Below are 19,201 nucleotides of genomic sequence, written 5' to 3'. Positions count from 1 at the left end.
ATGCCAATTAATTAAAAACATCATATTAACAGTTTACCAATGATGGAATAAATATGTATCTATTACATCACTGTTAATCTCTGTAAATATGTTTTTAATAACCCCATGGTATTTAGTCAGCATACAATAACTGTCTCATTAAGCTTAAATTAAATGCATGGTTAAGCATATTAAAAACACTTAATCTAAAACGTTGCCGACATTCTTTGTAGTAGGTTTCAGTGTGGCTGTGGCTCCTCAGAACTGGGAGTGACTCTCTGAGTTTGGTGGAATCTCTGCTTTCTTCTGAGTGCCCATTAAGAGCCTGAGCCGTTTAATGCTGTCATTTCATAAATACGGAGCAGCCCATTCAACGTAAACAAAAAAGACAGTAGGTTTTATTTATGGGAAAGAATGCTCATGTGCCAAAGCAGCTGGAAAGCTCCGAGCGGATAAAATGTTTTTCAAAAAATAAAACAAAGGCTCTAACAGGAAGGAAAAAAAAGAAGAAGAAGAAGAAGAAGCCTTCTGTTGGAATAACAATAAAGAGAATGTTGCCGTACATGATTTTTCATTTATGGATAGCTGGAGACATTAATATACTTGCCCATGGCTCGCGCGTTGCCGTTCCCAGCTCTGCGGTGAGGAGCGGTGATTTACGGCGTGCTGCCGTGCTGCCCCAGCTCCCCAGATCCAGCGGGACGGTGCGGACGGGGCTGCAGCCACGCAGCAGGTAGATGTGAACAGGGATTTTCGGGGTTTGTGTACCCAGCAAGCCAATCGCTGGGCAGGGAGAGCAATAGCTGCAGCTTTTACTGCTCTTTAAGTTTCCCCGCCGATTCCCTCGGTAGCTGGTTGTATCACAGAAGTTATATAAAAAACACATTAAACGCCAACTAAATCAAGACTTTTCATGACTTTTTCCTGCTGCACTGAAATTCAGGACAAACACTATGCTATGCATGGAGATCACCACCTAGAGAACAGAGCTCTTCATTTCACACTTTGTCTTTCCAAATGGAGCTAAAATGAAGTCGTGTGTTTTATTCATTTTATTATTTCCTATGCTATTTATGTTGGCATTTGGAAAACACACAGCAGCAGAAAATTCAAATTTACAACAATACTCTGCACTTCTGTGTCACCATCCATGGAATGATCTCCAAAGGCGTTGTGAGCATCGGCGCATGTAAGCCTGACTGGACCGTGCACAGTGACATTTGTAAGAATAAATAGCACAGGGATCTGTTATCAGATCTGTTATCAGTGTGTGGGGATGCGGGGGGACAGCAAAGTTCAAAGCTCTGGAGATGAAGAGGACAGCAAAGATGTCTGGCGAAGGCCCGCTCCCAGCAAATGGATCGCGCCAAGGGCAGGCTGCACACCTGGTGCCTGCTGGGCCTTCAGGCTGAATAATCTTTCCTGATGTTCTCAATAAAACACTTTTGCAAACATTATGAAGCTACAGAGATTTTTCCTGCTGAATTTTTTACCCATCACCCCCATGCTGACTTTGAATTTCCCAATTTCGTTATGCGTTTTAGGGGTTTACTTTCTCCCACCTTCATCTTTTTCTTCATTTATGTAGCATAAAATGTCAAACCTGCTTCCTTGCCAGGTGCTTCCTCTCCTCAGCTGCAGATACACTGACATGCTCTGTGAAGTTCATGAACCCCTGCAGCCTTTGGACAGACTTGGACTAATTTCTACTTTCTAGCAGAAGCCTGAGCAAGCTGAGTTTGTTTCGGTATAAATATTGTGTACAGCTCAGTCCAGCTTAATCCAACTTGATACTCTGGTTCTTCTGAGTCTGTTGATTCATTATTCTTTAAAATATCAAACATACAGTGTCTTCAAGCAGGATGACTAAGTCAATGGAATGATGGATGGATGAGCAGACAGCTAGATAGGATTCACTCGAGATAAGGGGCATCTCTTCAAATTCTTATTAGGATCACTTAATTCTGACAATTTTGAAGTCATTCAAGGTAGCACAGACTTAGGTTTAAGTCCAATATTGCAAGTTTGCTTTCTGCAGTTTGTGAAAAAATATCAGAGGGCCAAGAAGAAAAAAATCAAAGAGATACATAAAGTCAAAATAGAAATGGGAAAATAAATTACAAAACGCTATAAAAATAGAGCAGGAAATGAAAAAGGGAATTAAGTTAAGGCAAAAGTTAACATTTTTATATAGCATCCTTACCTGTAATAGCCTGATCTCAAATAGTTAGAAAATTGGTTTTCTTATAGAAAAAAAAGCTGGCAACAAAATAGAAAAGGATCCTCTTTACCAGAAAAAAAATGGCCTAACTTAAAGACAAGGGATTTCTGAACCAAGAAACTGTGACACTGGAAAGCATGTAGAACTTCTGCATGCTCCCAAGTTCACACTGCAATTAGTCCCCCCTGCTTTTGCCCTGCTGCCCTGGGCAATTCCAACCCCAGGGCCAGGATCTCCTGTGTCAAGTGCTGCAAAAGTTCCTCTTCCCTGAAATCTGCAGTCCAAATCCCAGATGTATATCCCTGTCCTTCAGCAAGCTTAGTTCTAGATCCAAAACCTGCATCACAGCTGCAGAATCTCAAACAACTACCAAACTCTGGACCAACTCCAAACCTGACCAGACCCTTGGAGGTTCCCTAGCTGAGCACAGCACTTGGTGCTGGAGAAGGAAGAAGGATGGATCTCGGTATCGGTTTGTGTTTAGAGCAGATAGTGGGCAGACATTGTCCTTGGGGTGCCTGTTAGCAGGGTGCAAGCCAGTGCTGGCACCCCATGGCACACGTTACCCTCCCAGAGCAAAGCGGAGCTGCACGTGCAGTCTGCAGCCGAGGATGAAGATGTAAATTTGGCAAGTTCCTCTGAAACAGCATATCCTGAGTCAAAAGGGACCCGTGAGGATCATCAAGTGCGACCCCCGGCTCCACACAGTACCACCCCAAATTCAAACCTCACGTCGAGAGCATTATCCTTGGCAGCTTGTTCTGTGCCCACCACACTGTGCAGAATTGTTTTCCTGATGCTTTCTTCTCCTAGAAATCCTTCTGCACAGCGTGTCTCTGAGGGCCCAAATGGGCACATCTGTACAACCAGGATCAGATTGGCACCCTGGTGGGGGAAGGAAATGTCAGCAGCGTTCATACTTCCATATATATTATTTTTGTAAATCTGAGGTGCAAATTGTTTGTAGAATCTCAATTACACCCCTTATAATATTGTCATTTGCAATCAGCTCACTATGAAAACAGGGCTTTCAAAGGGTAGGAAAATCATTTGAACTTGTGATCTACAATAGATTTGAATATTCAGATAAGGTCACTGGTCAGAGCAGGGGTGGCAGCTGCGGTCAATAAATAGGTTCAGTGAGACAAAATCTTTTTGTCTGTGTGGGAATAGCCTGAAGAAGAGAGGTTCTCAAGAGGGATCAGAGAGATTAAATTTAGCTGCATCACCGTTTTATTTCCAGGACATTTAAGGCATGATGGAAGGCTTTGGTGTTGTCACCACGTCGGCACGTTGATCCTGCTGACAGCGTAAGGCCGGTGCCACCGGGTCAGGCGCTCCCTGTGAGTGAGAAGCTGATGGAGACCGATGTGTTGTTCTGCCTTCCAGCTGGCTGACTTTATGGGCTGCAAAGAGACTTGAACAAACCAATGATAGCAAAAATGATCTTGTCATGGAGCGCATCCTGTATCCTTGATGCTTGGGTTCTCGGTGCAACATCTCCCCAAAGGGCTCAGACCTCAGTGTCTGACAGTCAGGGTCCTCTGTGTCACGGCTGAGCTCACAGAAACAGGGCACCCAGCACTACTAATAATATTTTAACATCGTGGCTTTCCTTTCAACATCAGTAAGGAATCCTTCTCCTAATTAACTATAAACCACAGCACTGCTTGAAATTCAGTGGTAAGCATGAGCAGTGCTGTTAAGATCACACTTAAGAAGCTAAGGATGATTAACCTTTGCCTAGGTTATAAAATGGCCCATTTAAGAACTGTTGCTACTGAATATATCACCTTGATATCAATTGGATTATTGAGTGAGAAGTTATACGTGATGTTTGGTATGATGATATATGTATGGTTACAAACTGTTTATGAGAAGTGGAAAAGCCAATAAAAGATTAATGCAGATTTAAATAGATTTTTTCCCCTTTACCTCACTCTGGGTTAATTTATACATATCTGAGCCAGTTTTCATGTACTTGAGAGAGGAGCCACCTTTCCAGATGCACTGGAGAGGCATCCTGCTGATGTTATCAATCAAATCATGCCAGGGCACAAGTGCTGACATTTAGTTTATATTTGCGTTTCCACAATGGCTGCATTTTCACGGATTTGGAATAAGCTTTCCCAAAAGCCACTAAGACCAGGGTATCCAGCCTGAAGTCAGCTTCCTCCACAGGCATGTGTTAAAGACACAACACTTAATTTTCTGCATCATAGCTACAGCATCAGCCCTTAAACATCATCATTTCAGTTCCATTTGCACAGATAAATACTTGGGTTAGGCTTAAGGCAGCAGCACCATGGACTGGGAGTGCCATTCCTGACTCACGGGGCACTGTGTGAGCTGCACTTCTGTTTCTCCTCATCATCTTTTTCCATCCGGCTTAATTCTTGGGGGGAAGAACTTGGTGCTTGTCCCTGAGGGCTGTATGTCATAACAAAACTAATTATTGCTAGTAATAAAAAACAGGTTAGTGATGGTCCTGTGATGCTCAGGTGAGGTTTCCAGGTCTTCCAAAGTTGAGGAAGGCATCTGAAGGTGGACTTTTTGGTTCAGACCCATCTCTGCTAATATGTACAGTCTTAAAGCTTTAACAAGACAGTCTTCTTTCAAATTTACAACAGCCTGTGTTTAAAAACCTGACAAAACCAAAATGTGCTCTCCATAAACTATACTGGCACAATTCGTGCAGCTGTAATGTAGGTTGTGTCAGCATTTCCATTATACTGTACACCGCTATTTTTCAGGCGTTCAGATCTTGGCTATAAAAATCCACCTGGGGTTGAGAGTTGGCAAGTTGGATTTCCAGCAGGGAAACGGGTTTTTTGACTAAATTTGAAAACTAAACTCCATTAAAAGTGTCAACAGCCCAGAAAAGCTACATCTGAGGACACTTTTGTTTTTTTGCCGTTCCATTAATATTTTTCACATTTCACCAGTACGTTTTATCACTTGTTTTGCAGATCAGTAGCTAAATGCATTCTGGCTGTAATTCCTTTCATGTCCTGGGGACACCTGAAGAGGCCTCTCCTCCCTCTGCTCTTTCTGGGTTCGTCCTGTTTCTAGTAGTGCTCTGCAGGGCCATCTGCCCTGTGCTCTCCTCAAAGCTGGAACTGTGATATTTTTCATAGTTTCACACTACTGCACCCTTCTTTGCATACACAGAGGGTGAATCTGCTCCCCGAAGCTCATGGGCTATTGCTCTGTGTGCCTATTGGTGGACTTTTGGAGCTTCTTGCCATTTTGCTTTCTTACAAGGCTTCAGGAAAGTATTCCCAAGCAAAAACTGCATAACCAGCATGTAACGTAACATCTAATTTTCACCCTCATTGTAAGAGTGATGAGAAGTTTGAAATTAGAAAATAAAGAACAGAAAATATGATGAAGAAAACTATCAAAACTGACTGATACTTTCAGGCAAGATAACATCCAATTTCTGCAGTACCTTTTCCATTTTTTATCCATAGAGATTGTAAATCTGTGCTGTCTGCAAGGACAGGGCAGTGCCTCCTGCTTTTAGTTTCTGTTGGCGGACTGCATAAAATGAAAGAGATTATTAGCACTAAAACTGGTGTTCCTAAATAATGAACTGTTGAGGTAATGTTAATTATGAAGCTTTTCTACTATACTGGTGCCCGTTTCTCAGTGCTTGGTCAGAGATGTATGGAGAGACATACAATGCAGATAAAAAGGGCCTTTGATAAAAAGGGCCATACGTCACATCCAAGTGACAATTCCTAAATGAGCCATCTTGGAAATTTCTTCATAGCATAACATTCAAAGCAACCTTCATGGCAGAGCCGTAGTCTTCTTATGTGTCTAATTCCCAATCTCCAGTACTGTTAACTACAGTTTGTGACTTCCCATTAGATTAACACTTGTGCTTGATTTTGGAGCCACCAAAGTTAGGGTATTTCATTTAGATAAAAGATGTGAATCTGTTTTCACTTCAGAAGACTTCATTATCCCCAAAGAGTGCATCAGCCATGGAAGAGAGGGATTGTGCTGGGAAACTCCTGCTGCCGAGGTCTCCGCTGAGCCTGGTGCAGTTCCACACCTGTGCAAGGTCAGGATTTTGTCTCCAAGGCTGGAAGAGATGAGTCAGCAGAAGCTCTTCCAGGTTGTGACAGCGGGCCGTGGAGAACAGCAAGGGAAGTGCTCAGAGTAATGAGCTCCTCAAAAGCGATGGTTGGTGTCTGATTCATCAGACATGTAGTCTAAATGTGGATCCATAGCCAAGGAACACATCTTTTTTTTTTTTTTTTTTGAAAGGTCCTACTTAGAAAAAGACAAAGGATTAGCCTACTGGGCGGCCATGGACCTTCGGCAAGCACTCTTGGAATGTGGAATCTGGAGCTTTATTTTATTTAATTACTTCCCAAAGTACAGGCTTAGGTTTGCTTGTCCTTCTGACCAGTGGGCTTTTGGGTACCTCACTGCCACTCTGGCTTTATATTAAAAAGTATTTCAAAGCTGCCCTAGGTAGGAGCTCCCCATCTTCTCATCCTGCTCTCCTAGCAATACAATTCACTCCCATCCGGCCTTTTAAACATGCACACCAATTGCATTTAGATGAAATCTACTCCTGCAGTGCCTTAAGATGTGCCCATCTTCTAGCTTGAATCCCTAAATAAGACCACAAACTATGTAAATGAACAATCTCCCTTTCTCCAGGCTGCTGTCGATACAGATTTTCAAGCACCATAGTTATATTCCATATAGCTGCATCTCCGTTCACTTGGAACGGATGGAAAAACCTTTTCGATTAATGGATTTCACTGTTGGAGAGCTACAGTGTAATAAACATGCATTTCTGTTGCTCTAACAAAGCATAAGCCGGAATTTACATAGGAGACTGGTGGAAAAGCGTTTAGATGATGTGAGAGAAGAACTCTGGACAGCACAGAATGGCAGCAGGATATGAAAGCAAGAAATGAAGAGCAAGGAAAGGACAGGTAACATGGGTAGTTTATTAACCAATAGGAGGGGGAGGGAGCAGAGAAGAAATGGAGTTTTTGCTGGATCTCTACTTTCCCAAAGCATTGCTATGTTTATACCAGAGCTGGATTGCACCTTCTTTCTGTATTTTGGAAGGCAGAATGAAGAAGATGCTGGAAGAAATAAATCCAGGAAATAAATGTGTAGAAAAGGGCTGTATGGAGAGCTGGAAGCCAGCTCATCCTGGTGCAGTGAGAAAGCAAAGGAGGGAAATGAGGCTGAAGAGCAAAGGCAGAGCTCAGCAGGACTGCTCTCCCTGCAGCTGTTCCCACAACCTTTTGTTTATGACCAGGACAATGGTGACTGCTGATGCCATAGGAACATAGGAGAGCAGGTAAAGTGGGCTACCTTAGGTGAGAAGTGCCAGAGAACTATTAGGAAAGTCACAGCCTTGCAAACAGCTTCTCTTTCTCATGGCAGTGGGTGGCAAGAGGTCACAGCAAAATGCCCCTCTTCCCCTCCAAGCACCTGTGGTAAGGAGAAGAAAAGATCCCATACAAGAACAGTTTCAGCCTTGGTTTGGTTGGAGTTCATTCTGGCAAGTGTCCAGCAGTGTGTGTTATGCAAATTCTCAAGCTAAATTTTGAGGTGGATAGTTGATAAGCTGAGAGGGATAGAAGTTCTTCAGTGCCTTGAAAATCATCCAAATCAAAATTCTGTGCTCGGTGGGATCTGGGAAGGAAAGCACAAGGATGAAGCTTAATCCTGGCTTACACCCTTTGGTATTGCAAGATATTCTCATTTGGGAAGAAAACACAGAAAGCTTGAACAGCCTTCAGCTTCAGTCTGCCACCAGTAGGCACCATAATGGGAGAAGCTCTTCCAAGGAGTGCTGCTGGCATTTCAAGGCTACTCAAAATACATAAAATGACTCCACACCACTCATGTCACCCGTGTCAATCAGTCACTGCTCCATTGCATTCTGTGCACTCACACTGCTCTGCAGCCACTGCAAAACCAAGGTCTGCCAAGGGCACACCTTCAAGACTTCCACCACTGCATGACAGCAGCACTTCAAGATGTCCCTTCATTCTTCTGCTTCTATTTTTTCCTTTGTTAAGGTATTCCATGCAACACATTTTAAAAGTTAACCTACCGTATGCTGGAAAGGTCTAATTCTTCTTGTACTCTACAGGCTGGAAGAGCTTGAGCAGTGAATTACAGACCCAAGCAAGAGGCCGAATGTCCCCGAAGATGGCAGGGCTCGAACTCCAGGCCTGCAGCCCCTCCAGTTTCCAAGAGCTATTCTGTATCACCTCTGGCTCTTTCCACACAAGTGGCATCTCCTCTCTGAAGAAGTATTCATTTGGAAGAAGACTTGTGCGACTTGACACGAGGCAGAGAACGCTGGTCAGAAATTGCTGTTCAAGGATGCCTGTTACTTTATAGCATTTTCTTTGCCCCGTAACACAATGGGATGTTTGAGCCAGCGGCGGGAAAGACCATCATCTACCACATTTGTCACCACGCTTGATAGATAGTATTCCCAAGCCAATGCCATAAATGCTGTTTGGAAATTGCAAAGCCAGGCTGCTGCCGCTGCTGGTCTGGCCAAAAAGAATTAATTTATAATCATGAATATAAATTTCATAGATAGTATTATTGTCATTCTGCCGTTGAGTTATAGGACATATGGGGAGTGGCTTGTGGAACAGAAGCAGTGTCACCATAATTCAGTGCAATTCCAATGACAATCATTCTACCTATCACATAGATATAAATCAATCAATTTCCCACATTGCAGGGACAGACCTCACCTCTCAGAATTGGGGGAGAAGGAGGAGGGGTTCGGGAGCCACTGGTCGTGCTGACTAAGGGTGGTTTATTGCAGATATCATCCCCACTCCACGTACTCCAATCAACTGAACGATGCTGTCCCATGTGGCTGCATGCGCATTTTTAAAAATCACACATCATTCTTTCAGGTCTGTCTTCTATCTCCACTGCCCTGCTACACGTTAAATTACTGGACTTTCCAAATGAATGATAGTTGACACAATACAGTAAACTTACTGTCCTGGCTGAAATGACATTAATTCAACTGGAGCCCGATATATTCAAAGGTCTTCCTGAAATGCCATGAATTAGAGAGCAGATCTTTTCCATTAATGTATCTGAGTCCCTCCCAAAGGCTACCAGCCTCAGGGAAAAATAAAAAACAGTAGAGCTTCAGTGGCACTGAGCAAGCATGTAATGGCTTTGTGAGCACACTGCTGGGAAGAAGAATGCAGGAGACTTGGGAAGTAATACCGCGCGAGGGGAGGAAGAGCCTCTGCAACCAACACAGCCAGCTTGGGAAGCAGACTGTTATACAGTTAGGCAACCTATTGTTCACTGTAATGAAAAAGCATGACTATTCATGAGTGTGCTACAGTATGTAGTTTGCCAATTACCTAATCAAGGGACATGCTCATTCAGCCATGATTGAGGGCAGTACCCATAATATTTTATTGCTATTAAGCCTCAACTTTGCATGTTTTTATATAGACTATAGGGTGTTTAATAGCCATGGAAAGCTATGACTTTCTTGCATACATTACAGATGGGCATAAGAGGATAAATCCTACAGCAAGCTGCCCACGCTAGCCCTTCCTTATAATTGAAAATATGGAGCTGTGCAATGCTGTGACACTTGGAGTTGTTTGAATGGGTCATGTATGCAAGATCCCATCCATTTTGTGAAAATGTTAGGACGCTCTGCAGGAGGTGGTGTCACGGAGGCGACCACAGGAAGGAACATTTGGGTTGAAATAAAGATGTCATTTTTTAAAAGTCAGGAAGGAAAATTATGTTTCAAAGTGTCCAGAAAATATAAACAGTTATCCAAAATGGTAAAAGAGAATGAGATGCTCTTGGCAGAATGAGATTTAAATACATTCTCATAGTTTAGTGTCATCCATTTGGTTTTATAATGCCGGGGAATTCAGATATCCTCAGACACAGGGTCAAGCTATGAAGCTGTTGTCCCTCAGAATCAGAACCAGAGATGTCCATGTGTTCTGACTGATGGCTTGGGGCAGCTGTGCAGGAGAACATTCCAGGTTTGAGCCTGGGTTGAGTGACTTGGAAGCTTGAAAGCGCTGCAGCACGAGGTTCTGGTTTGCTTCCCCTCCATTTTGTAAGTTCATGATTAATTCACTTGCAGACTTACACACGAAAATTGAAAGCCTATTTATTTATATGCAAGTTTAATACTAACAGCGTGGATGTTTGCATTTGTTAATTACTTCTGCTTATGTGAGACATCTGTGCTTTTACATCTGTATTCCTCTTTAAGAATGGGGCGATTATGATGCTCGACGTCCCTGTAATGCCAGATTTTTCCTGCTTCTTCACAGAGTGGAGCCATTCAATGATGTCAACTATTTTTTGACTTTGATAAAAATGTATTGAGAGTCAAGATCATCTCTTAATAGTTCACATTTCTATTTAATAACCTGCTGCAATGTCAAAAGATACAACCATCATATTGCGGTTCCAAGAAGTATTATGCACTGCCATCCTATCTATTGATGCACATCAGACATGTCCATGTTATTCCATATTCTGTCCATTCCAAAGAAAGGCTAAAGGAGACAGAGGGTGCAGATCTTGTTAGGTACAGCCTCTGACACTATCACTATCAATTGTCTTTTGCTAGCACTGATCATCACCTCAATTATCTGCTGTCCAGCCTACCTGATAGGTTTTTGCAAACTATAACTCTTCTGTCGATGAACATGGAATAATGACAGCTAGGGGCAGAGGGACAGAATACAAAAGAGAGAAATCTGAAAGGACTGCACATGTACACATGCACGCGCAAACATCTGCCCGTGTCTCTAAATTAATCAAAAGCTGCTACAGTCCAACACATCCTGTTGTTCTCTTAAGGTGCAACGTTGCAGCACATTCACCAGGAAGAAGTGAGCACTTCTCTTTCTTTCTCTCCTCTCTGGTTTTATTCCCGAGCCTGCTACACGTACGTATTGTCTGGCAACACAGCAGCTAAAAAAACAACTACTAAATAATGTTTGGCAACTCATTCAGAAACAGTTGTTGTGTATTTAATTAACAGAAAAATAAAACTGCTCTTGTAAAGGCATGGTATGATTTAAACTTAAGGGGCTCTTTTTTTCCCCGTGTTTTGAAGCAAGAACTGGAAAAAATCAAACAAGTGCTTGTTGACAGCACACTGGCACTGCAGCTGTAAATTTTTACTCGTGCAATATTCCCCACAATGTGAGAAAATGGATTTTAGTGCAATATTAATTGAAGTTTTGCCAGTAGAAGGTTCGTGAGGTTAATTTGAAAAGAATACATTACCAATATATTTATAGCATTTAAATAAATTAGGATTACACTTCACACATCAATAACAGCTGTTAAATAATATTTTTATTCTATGTAAATTCTATCCATTCATCTCTGTTGTATAACAAATGACCATAATTATGGTGCTTCATTGGTAGGAAGGTCATTGGTAATCTTGTAATTTCTCATTGGTGTAAAAAGAGAAAACAGAACTGTTTGTGATGAATGTATTCAACCTTTTGCATACTTTGGTGCTTGGGACTATGCATTAAAATGCAGCAAGAAATTAAGTTCTTCACTTACACAGCATTTTTAATCTAGTGCTGTTGATTTGCTATAACTAAGGCATTTACAATGCTTTCTCGGGGGACTTTTTGTATCTTCTTCCTTAGAAACTAATCAGGTTCAAACCTGCACAAAATCCCCCCTGCCTCCAAAGCCCCACCAAAGCCAAAATTCACAAACTCACAGCAATTTGAAGCTACAGTCTTTCTAACTTGCAGACCATCTATTTTGGTTGCTGAAGAGCAATCAAATCGATGACTTGAAATCAAGTTGCAAAGAGTGCACGAATAAAAGTGAGAAAACAGACTTTCAGATAAACTCTCTTTCTAGTAGCCTCTAAATTGAGGTTACTGAGATAGATGGGCTTATAGATTGAGATATTTTTCTCTGGTTCTGCCTTAGTTTTGTGCAGAGATTTGCTCCCTTCTTCCAAATAGGGAGGAATCCCCATGTATCTTGGAGGACTAGAGGAAGATGCTTTCCCCTGCTCTAAAACAGCTAATATGATACCAGTGAGTAACTTACCAAAAGAGACAACATATTGTTTAATTTAAATTGAAAAATCGTATACTGTTTAAACGCAGTATGTTTTCTAGCAGAACACACAGTGATTGTATGGCTCCTTATGTATGTGGGAATGAGCACAGTGTACTGATTGCTAATTCACAGAGAAAAACATCAGAATGAGTGGCATCCTATATCTGGAGAATAATTGCAACACTGGTGCCAGAAAGGACCTCAGAAGCAGGGATTCATGCAAAGGGAATTCTTTGTAATGAAGCCTGATTTAATCCCATTATTCTAATAAAGTGTGATCAATTGACGCAGAAAATCTGAAGGTCTAGTTCAGCTGCTGATTAGAGCTTCTTTGTTGTTAAGAGAGTGGATACAGTGAAAGAAAAGTAAGTTAATAAGCTTTTGGTCCACTAATCCGCACTTCCTGGAGCGAGCGAGTTTTGAAGGAGGGCAATTTGGAAGCTGTCTTAGCATAAACGTAGCGCGAGTCTGCGGCTGTCCAGGGGGAATGAGCCCCTCAGCATTCACCAAGACACGCTTCAAGGAGATTCTACTCTTAATCCAATTTACTCAGCCGAATAAGTCCCACTGCTTCAGCTTGCCAACAAATTAAAATCCAGCTTCATAAAAACACCTTGAATTTGGAAGGTATTGGCTGGCCTGCTAGACTTGAAACTTCATTTATTCTGGCTAACTTCTCAATTATCTTCCCTGCAGTGGAGATGTGTAAAAGTGCAAAAATCAATAGGATTCTATTCCCTTTCTATTGGAAAGGGAAAAATTAATGAGATAGGACACTCTCTTAATCAGAAATAAATGTTTTAATTCAGATAATGACATAGTTTTCCCTCGCTGAAGGATGACAAATGCTGGGCTGCACCCCCAGCAGAAGCAGTTTCAATTTTATTGTAAATATAAAAGGTATTGATCGGTGAGATGCACAAACCCTATTGCTTACAAAAGCCATTCAGGGAGACTGGGAAAACTATTAAGCACTGGGTCAGAAATCAATAAACAACACTGAAATGTAGCAGAGGTCGCCCTAAGGCTTCGTGGCATCTTAGAAAGCCAAGTGGCAGAAATAGTGACAGAAATGTCTCTTGTGGAGCAATGTTAGGGATGAAGGGGTCATGCGTTTAATCTCTCTGGAGCTTTGACAGGTCTGTGGAACAGAACTAATGTAGTCTTTCCTCGCTCCCTTTGATTTAAATACATGCTGATTCATCAGACAGCTGAGTGCAATGATTGTTTTGGGTCAAGCAAATACACTGGCTCAGAAAATATTGTAGGATGTGGGGACAGCTCTGCTTATGGAAATGGACTTTAATTTGAGCTTTCTTTGCCCTCTTCAGAAAAATGCAAATGCAAAAGCACAAAGAAGTCTCTGAAATGAGGACCTTCCAGAATGCAGTTTGAAAGACAAAACTCAAGATAAGCAGCAATGACAGATAAAAATAAAAGTATTTTTGCACCATGAAACTTATCCAGTACAACATCACTTGGAACAACACAACGAACAACTTATTTTTCCTTCCTGTCTGAAAGATGCTCTCGTTATAAGGGTTACTTTCCCTGCCAAAAATCCCTCATCATCCCTGGACAAATGGAAATGACCCCAAGCTCTTGTTCTCTGGTGGTCTTTAGCCTAAGAGTGCTGGAGGTGGCCCTGACCTGAATCTCTTACAACACGCTAGGGTGCTTAATGCACGTGAGGCACTCACAACTACTGCTCCCTGAGCACTCCACAGAAGCCACCCAGAATGAAGAAAAATAAAGGCGAAAGCGGTGTCTGCTCGCAGAGGTGGGAGCTGATTTTTCACAGAAGACATTGATTTGAAAGGCTTAAAGCAGAGTATTGAAACTTTTAACAACATCATTCCAGAAGCGGTGCCGGAGCCAAAAAAAATAAAAGCGAGCTCCTGTACCTTCTGCTCCAGGAAATGCAGCTCCCCCCTTGACATGGATATGATTACAGGATTGGTCAGGGTCAGGTTACCCATCAGTAGGTGAAGTGTTCAGGTGCTGAGGATTTCAGTTTCATCTCACCTCAGATATTATGTCAGCTCCGTGTCATTTCCATTGCGGGGAATGATTTGAGGGCTTGCCGCGTCCCCTGTTATTGCGGTCACTTGACCCCAGATGTAACTTCTCTTTAATGCTGGCCTCTTTGCAAAGCCTCGCGGTAGCGCCGAGCGGCCGCCTGACCTTTCCCTGCCTGCCAGACACCAATCGGCTCCGGCCTCGCCTTCTGCTGCCCCCTCCATTTGCAACAAATGAATGTTAAGGCCTCCATGAATTGGCTCACACTGGAAGTTATATTTTTTCATTGCCACAAGCGTTTTAAAATTGAATCCCCTTTTTATGTTTTGTCCTCAAGTAACGGTATTTTTCCTGTTGCATTCGGGTTGCGAGCATAGACATCGTGTTGTTCTTAAAAACAATATTCCGATCGCTTTTGTGCTAATTTTAAATGCGTGGTACTAAGGGAGGGCATGCAAAGAGCAAAGTGCCATTAGAGAAAGGGTCACTTTGCATTTCTTAATGAAACTGCTTCTTTATTAAGCGTGTTCCCCACCTGATCGGGCTGCCCAGGGTCCCTTCCAGCTTGGGTAGAGCATCTCCAGGGATGGGGCATCCACAGCTTCTCTGGGCACGTGCAGGTGAGCAGCTCAGGGGTTTTGATGATGCAGACCCTCCACCCCAGAGAGCACATCTCCATGTACTCTACACTAATCAGGAACAAATTCAAACACATGAGATGATAGGCTCATAACAAATGTTCTCATCTGTTGCCTTCCTAAAAAGCAGTTAAATTAAAGTAATTATCTTTAGAATGAAAAGACAAGATGCGGCATGCTGCCTTCTGAAGGGAAGGCACAGGCTGGCACAGTCATTCAGTGCACGAAGCAGACTGGCCTCCCTCTCTTTACCCTAATGAGAACTCTGGGTCTCTCAATAATCCATCTTCATACCCCTATTATGCCAGGCCCACCAAGCTCTCTTAAAAATTATGGCTTAAGAATATGGCCATTAGAGCAGGACAAGAAATAGACTTTCCAAAAAATCAGATTTCCAAGCATTCACTTGACTCCAGTTGCTAAGATTTTCAAAAACATACTAAATGTTGCATGACCAAGATAAGATAAAATCACCAAGGCTGGAAGTGCTGCAGTTGCTAAACCTGGATAGAAGATTTCTGGGCTGGAAACATTTAGCATAACTCATACCTTATTTCCTTGGACTGACTTTTAATGAAAATTTCTGGTAATGGGGAAAGAGGCTGACAATGACTCGTGGTCAAACTGAGACCCTTCAAAAAGTATCGGCAAATATTGACGTTCAGAAAACATTTAAAACACTGACAGTTTTTCATAAAATGTATTGTTTAGCTTTAAAACAACCACCTCATTAAAACCAACCGCTTAGGCAAAAAAATTGTGATTGTGATAATTATTCCCATAGCTGGATCCATCCAAATAAAAAGGATAAGCTTGGACAAAAGTACAAAGCATCTTCCACCTGGCCCTGCCCAGTGCCTGCCACCAAGTGTCCAAGGTGAAGCATGGTCCTCCCAGCCTGGCCTCCTTGGAACTCCTTCAAGACACCTAACCCACCCTCAGCCTTTAGTTCTCTCAACTATTTGGCTCCAGAGAAGCCGTCCAGTGTGCCTCCAGTAAAACAGCTGGTCTTCTCCCTGTGACAGCCCTTGCAGATGCTCTTTCCCCAAAGCAAAAACAAGGAGTCACTCCCATAGGCAGAAATTCTGAGAAGAAATGAGATACCTCTTAATAAACCCACATTCTTTGCTTTTTGAGGAGGAAGCTCTGAAGAACTGATTTTCACAGCATGAAGGAGCAGCTGACACATTTCCTCCCCAGGCAGACAACGCACAAGCCAACCTGTGACCCACTACTCCTTTTAAATCTTCCTGTTTTAGGTGTCAACCCAAAGACTGGATCTTTCTCCTGCTAAAGAAAACCCTGATCAATGCATTTAATAGATATCATATGTACAAAAATTTCCTCAGATTTACTTAATAGAGAAACCAGCTGGACATTATTATTTGCCATCTTTATCTTTTACAGAATAGAGAACATCTAGATCAATAGCCATTAATTGGAATAACTTGGGGGGGAGTGTATGTACAACCACACAGTGCATTCAATATGTTCCTGGTAAACTGAAGACAGAAATGACTATTTCCATAGAAGAGAGGAAAGCCAGGATGAAATGATGTCTGCTATTTCCCTGAATAGACTCTATGAAAATGTGTGACTACAGACATATCCCCCTTCACAGCGGTGTTCTGCTGCTTCACCCTGACCACATCTGTCACCCTGCAGCCCAGCCTTATTTACGGCAGAAGTGATAAAATTTTCTTTAAATTTAATGAGATTAAATATGCCCTTCTCTCGCACAAAATGAGAAATTTTAACAGTGCGTTCTGGAAGAAGGACAAATTTAAGCATGAGCGTACTGTTAAATAATTTGCTGAATTAGCACTTAAATCTTTTGTCTTCTTTTAGACTCTAAGGGTCGTACTCCGACTGTGCGATGGTTGAAGCCCAATCATCAGGCCCTACATATAGTTTAAGCAACACCGGAAGCAGGTTGGTGGATTATCTACAGTTTATGGTCCCTGGTCTATTCTTCCACACCCTTTCATTTTACTGCTCTTCAAATTAGAGAATAGCACTCATACAAAGAGCCATTTGTACTTGTTAACTTTTCCTTAAACATCACCAATTATTTAATTTTGATAAGGTAACGGATGTAAAGCACTTATCAATGACTTCAAGGTTTCAAAAAGCAACTTAATTCCTGATTTGGACTCACTCTAACAAATGAGCCATATTTCATCTGCTCCCTTCAGCTGTGCAGAAAGCCATGTGGCACCGTGATGAGCACTGCTGGGCAGACTGGGGCCAGGGGGACATTCAGGTAATGCCACCACCCTACAACAGCCATTGGGGTCTGGATGATGATTTTCATGTCTGGAATACCACGGACCCTGTTCTCTGAGCACTTCTGCTCTGAGAGAAGAGAGGAATCATGATGTGCAAAACTGCAACTGGAACCATCACAAATATGCTCTGACCTCAGGACGGGCCCAGCTCAGTCCCACTTACTCTCACTTTTAAGAAGTGGCAGCCTGAAGAACAGCGATTGTAGAGCACACGAATGCGAAGTGGTGCCAGCCAAGAATCCCACTGTATAAATTTACATTGGAGAACGTAAAGGCAGGGGTCAAACATTTTAGAGGACAAAGCTGTGGTTTGCCAAACAGACCAACCCAAGCCTGACGTTATCTGCCAACAGGAGACTCTGAAAAAGAACCTCCAGTGCACACATGGCTCTGGGTGTCCTTGACATTTATAATTTACAAGAGGATGATTATTAGCAACAATATCCATACTCACTTTAAGACCAAAATAGTAAATGTCACTTCATGCTAGCCCTCCCTGGATGTGATGCCAGCAGACATCTTAGAAATTGCAAAAATCCTGGAGATAAATCAGCATACAGCTCCCTGTTCAGCTTGACTTTGCTCTGTTGGGACACGACAAGCCTCCCAAAAGGCAATATGTCCTTTCTAAAATAAATGGATTTCTGGTACCATAAATGTTCCCAATTGATTTCAAACAAGATGTGTACATAACATTTTTGGAGTTCTAGGATAATGTTGCCCTGCCAAACATGGTGTGAAAAGAGAGATCAGGTAGAAAAAGGATTTTCTGTGCTATCCAATTCACGGCAATTGCAGCAACGTCTGGAACTTAAATAGAATAGTTTGGAAATGCATTTTCCCTGCACAGAAAGTTACTGGTGAAAATTAAAAATAAAAAAAAGTTAATTTATACTGTTTGTACTGAAAATATTTCAAGACAGAGGTTTGGAATCATTCCCTGTGCTCTGAGATCAGATTAAAATTAATGATTCCATTATTTGTTTTCTTCTCCCTTTTGACATAGAAAGGAACACTGTGGTTAGAAAGAAATGAATTATTTGGAAGCGAGTATCCTGGAGCATGGAAGATGGGCACACAAAAAAGACCATTGATGCTGTGCTTCCACTTTCCTACAGATGACACAAACCAGAACTTTACCTCACGGTAAAGAAGTTCCAACAATAAACAGCAAGTGCCCTGCTCACAGTGCTCACACAACCCAGTCAGACTCATGGCATGACGTAAATGTGAACAGCCACATTAAAGATGTTGCTGAGTACAGCATTTTTAATCTGGGCTGCCTCTATTCAAGGTCCTTGTCCTGCAGTCCCTACTTGCACGTGCGGCATTTCTTCCTCCTGAGCTCAGTGCTCATTGGGCAAGAGTTACAGCTGGCAGGATCCGACCTTTTGGTTTTGTTTTTACATTCCATCATTTCATTGTCCTGTCCGAGCCTGAATCCCAGACTCCTTCACTGGGATGCTGCCACAGGCCTATGGAGTACCACCAAAGAGACTGACCTGAAATAATTCCTATCTATCATTCCTTTTGATGTAGAGGTGACCAGAACACGGATTCTCCTGCCCAGTGGCACCATGGATGCTCCTTGCCCACGTTCCACAAAGGACAAAGCACAGAACAGCTCTGGGGGCTTTCAAAATATCTTGGTAGGTATTTTTTTTTCCACACTATCACCTTAATTACTGGAGTACTGCTATTTTAATTGGAGATTCCATTATCTTTTTGTCTGCAAAACATATCCAGACTCAAAATATCAAGGTTTTCATGTAGAAAACTTCAAGTAAGAGAGTGACAATAAATACAAGATGTAAAATAAGAATAAAAATTGGGAAGTGTTAAAGAGCAGCACAAACCACATATAATAAACCATGAAAGAACAAACCAGTACCCAATGTGCCCCCTCAGAAGCTACAATATATTTAGCCAACCCCAAG

This window comes from Tympanuchus pallidicinctus, unplaced genomic scaffold (genome assembly GCF_026119805.1).
Source record: "Tympanuchus pallidicinctus isolate F22 unplaced genomic scaffold, pur_lepc_1.0 scaffold7, whole genome shotgun sequence".
Taxonomy (NCBI): Eukaryota; Metazoa; Chordata; class Aves; order Galliformes; family Phasianidae; genus Tympanuchus; species Tympanuchus pallidicinctus.
Note: the sequence above shows the minus strand (reverse complement) of the source record.